Here is an 8,610-nt window from a genome sequence, read left to right as displayed (position 1 = left end):
TTTGATTCTTGTTCTATTTTGTAGTAGTTGAAAATAAAACAAAATGATGTAGGAAATGTGCTGCCATCCGGCTGGGCACAGTAGCTCATGCGTGTAATCCCAGCACTTTGGGAGGCCAAGGTGGGCAGATCACAAGGTCAGGAGATCGAGACCATCCTGGCCAACATGGTGAAACCCTGTCTCTACTAAAAATAAAAAAATTAGCCGGATATGGTGGCAGGTACCTGTAGTCCCAGCTACTTGGGAGGCTGAGGCAGGAGAATGGCATAAACCCAGGAGGCAGAATTTGCAGTGAGCAGAGATTGCGCCACAGCACTCCAGCCTGGGCGACAGAGTGGGACTCCGTCTCAGGAAAAAAAAAAAGAAAGAAATGTGCTGCCATCCAGATGCTATGTGTTCCTGTGCTTCTGTGCTACAGGAGCAGTGCAGGACAGGAGGATGCTTCCTGTGCTGCCTGCTCATTAATGTTCATGAAGCAAGTCATCGGAAGCTGGGAGCCAGGATCCCAGGTGTATTTGTTCTTGCATTGTATAAAGAAATGCCTGAGACTGGGTAATTTATTTTAAAAAGGTTTAATTGGCTCATGGTTCTGCAGGATGTACAGGAAGCATGATGCTGGCATCTGCTCAGCTTCTGGGGAGGCCTCAGGAAACTTACAATCACGGTGGAAGATTAAGTGGGAGCAAGCACTTCACATGGCCGGAGCAGGAGGAAGAGAGGGACAGGGGAGGTGCCACACACTTTTAAACAACCAGATGTCAGAACTCACTATTGGGACAGCACCAAGGGGGATGGTGTTAAAGCATAAGAAACCGCCCCCATAATCCAGTCATCTCCCATCAGGCCCCACCTCCAACACCGGGGATTACAGTCCCACATGAGATTTAGGGGGGGACATTGATTCAAAAAGACTTTCTTCCCACTATTATTAGCAACCTAATTGAGTAAGGTTTATTTATTAGAATTCAGTAATCATAAACCACAATTGGCACTTTAATTAGAATTTTCTAAGGATTCCAATTTAGTATTCTAAGAAGTTTGCATTACAAAGGCTAATACTAACATAGGCACAAGCTGATAGTTTGAATATCCGTCTGGGAGGAAATTTCCAGCTTCATCAGTGTAGCATTTAGTTGGTTTACAGTTTTCACTTGATGCTAATTTTGCTTTTTAATTACAAAGTAGCTTCAGCTTTACCGTTTTGATTTGATGTATTGTAAACCTGTGTTGTATACTTGAAAAATGCATTTATTGCAAAAGCAAATAAATAATTCTCACAAAATTTGCTTGTATAACGACAAGTGTGGGCCAGGCGAGGTGGTTCACACCTATAATCCCAACACTTTGGGAGGCCAAGGCAGGAGGCAGGAGGATCACTTGAAGTCAGGAATTTGACCCCACCCTGGGCAACATAGCAAGGCCCTGTCTCTTAATAATAATAATTAGCTTGGTGTGGTGGTGTGCACCTGTAGTCCCAGCTACTTGGGAGGCTGAGGCAGGAGGATTGCTTGAGCCTAGGTTGAGGCAGCAGTGAGGTATGATTTATGCCACTGCACTCCAGCCTGGGTGACAGCAAGATCCTATCTCTTGAATAAGTGTGTTGTCACTGAATTTTGTGTTTACATAGTGTTAGTACTGAATTTTAAAGCATTTCTTTTTCAGTATTTTCCATCTATTATTATCTGTATGATCTGTGGCAGGGTCCCTTTTTATTACCAATATTGGTAATTTGTGTTTTCTTTTTTTTCCTTGATCAGTCTTTCTAAGGGGTTAGAAATTGAATTAATTTTTTAAAGAGCCAATTTTTTACATTGTTTTCTGGTTTTTTGTTTGGTTTTGGGGTTTTTTTGGTTTTTTTTTTTTGAGACGGAGTCTGGCTCTGTTGCCCAGTCTGAAGTGCAGTGGCATGATCTCGGCTCACTGCAACCTCCACCTCCCGGGTTCAAGCAATTCTCCTGCCTCAGCCTCCCGAGTAGCTGGGATTACAGGCATGTGCCACCATGCCCAGCTAATTTGTTTTATATTTTTGGTAGAGACGGGGTTTCCCCCTGTTGGCCAGGCTGGTCGCAAACTCCTGACCTCACGTGATCAGCCTGCCACAGCCTCCCAAAGTGCTAGGATTACAGGCATGAGCCACCGTGCCCAGTTTGTTTTCTTTTACTGGTTTCTGCTCTTAAGTGTTTCCTTTCTGTTACTTATTTAATTTCCTCCTTTCCCCCAGCTTTGTTAACACTTTTCCTCCAATGTAAATGTAAATATTTAAATTTTCCTCTAAGCGCTGCTTTAGCTGTAGCCCACTGTGGAGATTAAAGCCAATTTTGAGCATTTTAAACAACTTGTAATATATAAAGGAAGTATCAAAACTGCTGGGATATTTTATGGGACATTGTTTTATAATGTAAAATCATGTCTATAATCTCACTGCAAATTGTTCATTTTGTTTCACTCCAGTTTTTTATCACTGAGCTCTTTAAAAAAAAAAAAAAAAAAACCTGGCCTCAATCAGTTCCCCACCGCAGCCTCCCAGACTGCTGGGATTACAGGCATGAGCCACCATGACCAGCCACTGAGCTATGTTTGAGAGCCACTACGTAAAACTGCTCCAGTAGCCAACTGAAGAAACGTTAATACAATGACATGACATTTTTTTCACCCCTAGAAACGGGTCTCACTATGTGGCCCAGGCTGACCTCGAACTCCTGGGCTCAAGCACTTTTCTTGCCGCTGGGACTATAGACTTGCAACATCACGCCCGGCTTAAAATTAGATATCTGGCCAGGCACGGTGGCTCACGCCTGTAATCTCAGCACTTTGGGATGCTGAGGCAGGCGGATCACGAGGTCAGTTCGAGACCAGCCTGGCCAACATCGTGAAACCCCATATCTACTAAAAATACAAAAGTTAGCTGGGTATGGTGGCATGTGCCTGTAGTCCCAGCTACTTGGGAGGCTGAGGCGGGAGAATCGCTTGAACCCAGGAGGTGGTGGTTGCAGTGAGCTGGGACCACACCATTGTACTCCAGGCTGGGTGACAGAGCAAAACTCCGTCTCAAAAAAAAAATGACAACACATCTTGTCTTACGTTGGTGGAACTTTTTAAAATCATGATATCCAGCCAGGCGTGGTGGCTCACGCCTGTAATCCCAGCACTTTGGGAGGCCAAGGCGGGCAGATCACGAGGTCAGGAGATTGAGACCATCCTGGCGAACACGGTAAAACCCCGTCTCTACTTAAAAAAAAAAAAAAAGTACAAAAAATTAGCCGGGTGTGGTGGCGGGCGCCTGTAGTCCTAGCTACTCAGGAGGCTGAGGCAGGAGAATGGCGTGAACCTGGGAGACGGAGCTTGCAGTGAGTGAAGATTGCGCCACTGCACTCCAGCCTGGGCAACAGTGCAAGACTCCATCTCCAAAAAAAAAAGAATCATGATATCCAATGTTGGCATTATTGAGAGGAAAACATGATTTGGCAACATGTATTAAGAGGCTTAGACCGGGTACAGTGGCTCACGCCCGTAATTCCAACACTTTGCTAGGCTGAGGTGGGAGGATTGCTTAACCCAGGAGTTCAAGACCAGCCTGGGAAACATGGTGAAACCCGTCTCTACAAAAAATGAGCGGGGCGTAGTGATGCACGCCTATAGTCCCAGCTACTCGGGGAGACTGAGGTAGGCGGATCCCTTGAGCCCAGGAGGCAGAGGCTGCAGTGAGCTGAGATCATGCCACTGCACTCCTGAGCAACAGATTGAGACCCTGTCTCAAAAAATAAATAAATAAAAAGGCCTTAAAAGTGTTTATTATCTTATACCTAGTAATATGATGCTGAGTAGTTTAAACACATAAAGTGCACGAAAGATTTATGTATGAGGATATTCTTTAAAACAAGGAAATGGTCACTTAAAGTGAAAAAGGCAATTTACAAAGTGCATTTTTTTTTCTTTTTTGAGACAGAGTCTTGCTCTGTCATCCAGGCTGGAGTGCAGTGGTGCAATCTCGGCTCACTGCGAACTCCACCTCCCAGGTTCAAGCGATTCTCCTACCTCAGCCTCCAAGGAGCTGGGATTACAGGCGCCTGCCACCATGCACGGCTAATTTTTGTCTTTTTAGTAGAGATGGGGTTTCACCATGTTGTCCAGGCAGGTCTCAAACTCCTGAACTCAAGTAATCCACCTCCATCAGCCTCCCCAAATGCTCGGATTACAGGCGTGAGCCACCGCACCCTATCAAATACAATATTTCAAAAGAATTCATGGAGTAGAAACAGGCGCATACCAAAGAGGGCAGTTGTGGATCCAGTAGCCCTGCCTCCAATTCTCACAATTTACAGATTCAGTCTTAATTCCCGTTCCCTCATCCCAAGAGAAGTAGAAAAATACCAATATAGCTGGAATAATGTCAGGTGGAAATAACTCAGAAGCCACTCAAGGGAAAAGGCATGCAGAGGGGCCTAAGGGAGCCAATAGGATTCCAATTCTGGTTACAGAAAAATCCAAGTCAAAATTACTCTTTGACAATATAAAGGAATGGGATATTAATTATGTTCCCCTGGGGTTGTGAAAAACAGCTCTGCCTTTTGGAGATTAGAAGTGAAGCAGGTAAGAACCATATCTAAAGCAGGGGAAGAAGCCTCCCTCAGTAGGTGGTAGATAGGGGTTTGGGAATCATCCAAGTTAATTAGGGTGACTATAGATAATCCGAGTGTGTTATATCCTGACAGAAAACAGGGTGGATGTGCCTTGGCAAAAACAAAATAGAGACCAGGTTGTAGGCATGAGTGGACCGGTGCCCATGACTCTCTTCCAGTAGCCTACAGTAGATAGAGTGCTCTGACTTACCCAAGAAGTCCTGCTCGGCTGGAGAAGGGCATCAAGCTATGTATCAGTGCCTCACGCCCTTGACAGTTAAGATCATGAGAGGTTTATTTTAGAGAAAACAAACTTGACAGGGGCGTCTGGCCAAGTTAGGTCAGAAGCACACTCTTACAGACTAAGTAAGTTTTTAAGGATTCGGGGTGGGAGAGTTTATCAGAGGCTTGGACTGCTTCTGTGTCTCTTTGTTGCGCTTATCTGAGGGAGAGTTGTGTGTCTGTTCCCATACATCTTTCTGCAGCTGCTGGCATACCTACCCCCTGAGTCTAATTTTTGTATTTTTAGGAGAGAGGGGGTTTCACATGTTGGCCAGGCTGGTCTCGAGCTCCTGACCTCAGGTGATCCTCCCGCCTCGGCCTACCAAATTGCTGGGATTACAGGCCTGAGCCACCTGCGCCCTGCCTAAACTGTTCGGGTTCTAACATTCCAGCATCTCCCTGCGGAACGCAGCCAGGCCTTACTCAGGCCTTCCAAACAGGACTCTTGGCAGTTCCTGGGGCTGGCCTGGGGTCAAGTCTCCCTGGGGCCACGTTTCCTAAACGTATCACTTCCAGGATACGTGCCTCCAACAGAAGGAGGGAAGGCTAGGAAACAAAAACGTGGATGCGGGTGAGGAGCTATCAGGGTTACCGCCACGACAACCTGGACCCTGGGGAACTCGGAGGTGCCACTCAAGAGCCGAAAGCCTGCCCACTCGGGGGTGGGGCGGCAACCCGGAGAGCCAATCAGGAATAAGGAGTCCGGTTCATGAAAATGTAGCCGAATTCTGACTGGGATACTCACTGTGAGAAGGCGGGGCAGAGTTGCAGAAAGTCAACGGAAGTCGGATCTCTGAATTTCTGTTCCATTCTGTAGCAGGCTCCTAGGCGGGGCCAGGAAAAAAATCCGGGTCTCCCGGCCTCGCCCCGCCTTCCAATAGTCTGCGCTGACTGGGCGGCGAGGGACCGGGAGGAACCAATCAGAAGTCAGGACTCGCGGGGCTTGGAGGAGGGGCGCGGGGGCTGCGGCCTCTGCGGACCCTGCTCTACCTTCTGGCCATAGTGCTGGGTCGAGGCCGCAATACCCGGCTGCTGGAGAGCGGGATCCACCCCAGGACGTCGGGTCGCTGCGGGTGAGCCAAGGAGGGGAAAGCAGAGACGAGCCCCGCGTCCCCGCTGCGGGAGTCGGGGGCGTCCCCGAGGGCAGGGAGGCTCGCTGCGAGTGTGGAGCTGTGAGTCCTACGCCTCAGGCTCCTCCAGTCCGCGCTACCCTCAGCTCGCTGCGTGCGTAATGGGCAAGTCACCCTTCTCCCCGGACCTCACCTGTAACCTAGGAGGGCTGAGCTGGGCCCCCAGTATGAAAGCGTGGCACCCGAGAAGCTGTCGAGGGCAGCCCTCCCAGGTCTGTGTGGGGTCGCTGGCCGAGGACTGTGCGGGTGCCTGGCAGGTGTCTACTGGGAGCAGTCTCTGAGCTCCACTGGACCTCAATGATAACCCTGCGAACCTGACTGGTGCGCCCTCCTCCTCTCTTTTCCAGCCTCTTGGTTCAGCAGCCCCTCTGCAGCCCGCTCACCCACCACTCTTTCCCCTTCACCCACCAGGAAGACCCTTAAAAGCACCTAGTAGTGTATTGTTGTCTTTGAAAAGCTACAGATGCTAGATTCCCCACCTTTCTGTTTCATGATCCCCTTGGGGGTGAACTGCCCCATGGGTCTGTGGAGTGAAGGTCACCCTTAGTTCACCATTTAATATTAAATAAGGGACTAGCCTAGGGGCTGAGAATACAGAGATTGACTGGGTATAATCCCTTGGAAGGACGCAGCAAAAAGGAATGTAGGAGAAGAAAGGTAGAGTTGGAAGACATGCTAAGGTTGAATTTACTAGACTTTGTTACACGTTGGGAGTGAGGGACAGGAAAGAATCAATAATGATTCCTGTTTCTTGTCTGGTATACCTTGCACAAAGTACAGAGCTTAAGGTCCCGCCCCCGCTGGCTGTAGGACAAAGGTGGTGAGAGTCTGGCGCAGATCCTGGAGTTGGAAATCACACTTGCTTCCTGCAGGCTTTTTCAGGAGCTAAAATACTGTTGGCCGGATATATAGAGCAACAACCTATAGTACCTGAATTCCTCCTCCCCCTTTGAATGAAGTTGGAAAAAAAATTAATAATTTTTAAAAATGTATGAGTGGGCAACATAGCGAGACACTGTCTCTAAAAAAATAAAAATAATAAAATAAAATTAAAAAGACAGGCATGATGGCTTGCACCTGTAATCCCAGCACTTTGGGAGACCAGGGTAGGAAGATTGCTTGAGCCCAGAAGTTCAAGATCAATCTGGGCAACATAGTGGGGCCCTGTCTTTACAAAAAGTAAAAAAAAAAAAAAAAAAAGCCAGGCGTGGTGGCAGCTGCCTACAGTCCCAGCTACTTGGGAAGCTCAGGTGGGAGGATCCCTTGAGCCCAGAAGTTGGAAACTGCAGTAAGCAGTGATTGCGCCACTACTCCAGACTGGGTGACAGAGTGAGACCTTATCTCAAAAAAAAGAGATTTCCTCTCCATACAGAGGAGACATTTGATTAAGATGGACATGTCTGATAAACATATTTTTTCTTTGTTTTTATTTACTTTCAGGAGTTGATCTGTGCCATTAGTTCTATGATTTGGAGCCCTTGTATAAAGAAAAAAGGCAAACTTAAAAGAACTTTAGTGGCATAGAATACTAGAGCCAGGGCCGGGCGCGGTGGCTCACGCCTATAATCCCAGCACTTTGGGAGGCCGAGTCGGGTGGATCACGATGTCAGGAGATGGAGACCATCCTGGCTAACAGTGAAACCCCCTCTCTACTAAAAATACAAAAAATTAGCCGAGTGTGGTGGCGGGCGCCTGTAGTCCCAGCTACCTGGAGGCTGAGGCAGGAGAATGGCCTGAACACGGGAGGCAGAGCTTGCAGTGAGCCGAGATCGCGCCACTGCACTCCAGCCTGGGCGACAGAGCAGGACTCCGTCTCAAAAAAAAAAAAAAAGAATACTATAGCTAGAGGAGACTTTTAGTAATAATCTAGTCCAACTCTGTTTTAGAGGAGAACATGACTAGTCCAGAGTTTCAGAGGTTAGGTAGCAGAGCTGGGACTAAAATATGTCCTATTTCTCCCAGCACAACTTTTTATTACATCAGTCGCTTTGGATGGCCAGAGCTAACAACCTTGCTTTATACGGCTATGGAAAACAGCGCTCTCCTAAAAGGAGCTTAACAAGTCAAAGATTGTATGGGAACATCTGGACTAGAAAGGAGATTGGCCTTCACCAGTTTCCTCTAAGGTTCCTTCCAACTTTAGGAACTTATCATTCATTTCAAATTCAGAATTGTTCTGACATCTCTCACACTTTGAGAGTTGAAAATGACTCCAGGAGTTCATCTTGGAGTTAATGCTTCAGTTCATATTACATTTTGAATACTTACCATATACCAGTTTACCTATCTCCAGAAGGAATGTTAAAATTCCTCGTAAAGTTTTAAGCCTAAATACAGCGTGACAGGATGTGTTGGTTCCCAGAAGTTTCAAGTGCAAAGATTGTTTTGAAACTCCATTTAGGCTTTGTCACAATATTTACATTGAACAAAATCTGAATGGCTTAACTTGCTTCTGAAAGCAAATGCCTGGTTAGAAAGTAAACAGGAAAGGCCGGGCGCGGTGGCTCAAGCCTGTAATCCCAGCACTTTGGGAGGCCGAGACGGGCGGATCACGAGGTCAGGAGATCGAGACCATCCTG

The 8,610-nt window shown here is 47.2% G+C and overlaps 1 protein-coding gene across 2 annotated transcripts in view; it reads left to right on the top strand.

Annotated features, from left to right (window-relative positions):
* The first annotated feature begins 5,866 nt into the window (after positions 1-5,866).
* Positions 5,867-8,610, top strand: part of HYKK (hydroxylysine kinase) — a 33,242-nt gene continuing 30,498 nt past the window's right edge. For both annotated transcript variants that reach the window (XM_011938415.1, XM_011938414.1), the window contains exon 1: positions 5,867-5,974. The gene's annotated coding sequence lies outside the window, so the exon portion shown is untranslated. The remainder of the gene's footprint in view (positions 5,975-8,610) is intronic.

Source organism: Colobus angolensis, unplaced genomic scaffold, assembly GCF_000951035.1.
Source record: "Colobus angolensis palliatus isolate OR3802 unplaced genomic scaffold, Cang.pa_1.0 Scaffold172, whole genome shotgun sequence".
Lineage (NCBI taxonomy): Eukaryota > Metazoa > Chordata > Mammalia > Primates > Cercopithecidae > Colobus > Colobus angolensis.
The sequence above is the reverse complement of the archived record's forward strand: the minus strand, read 5'-3'. Positions and strand labels throughout refer to the sequence as shown.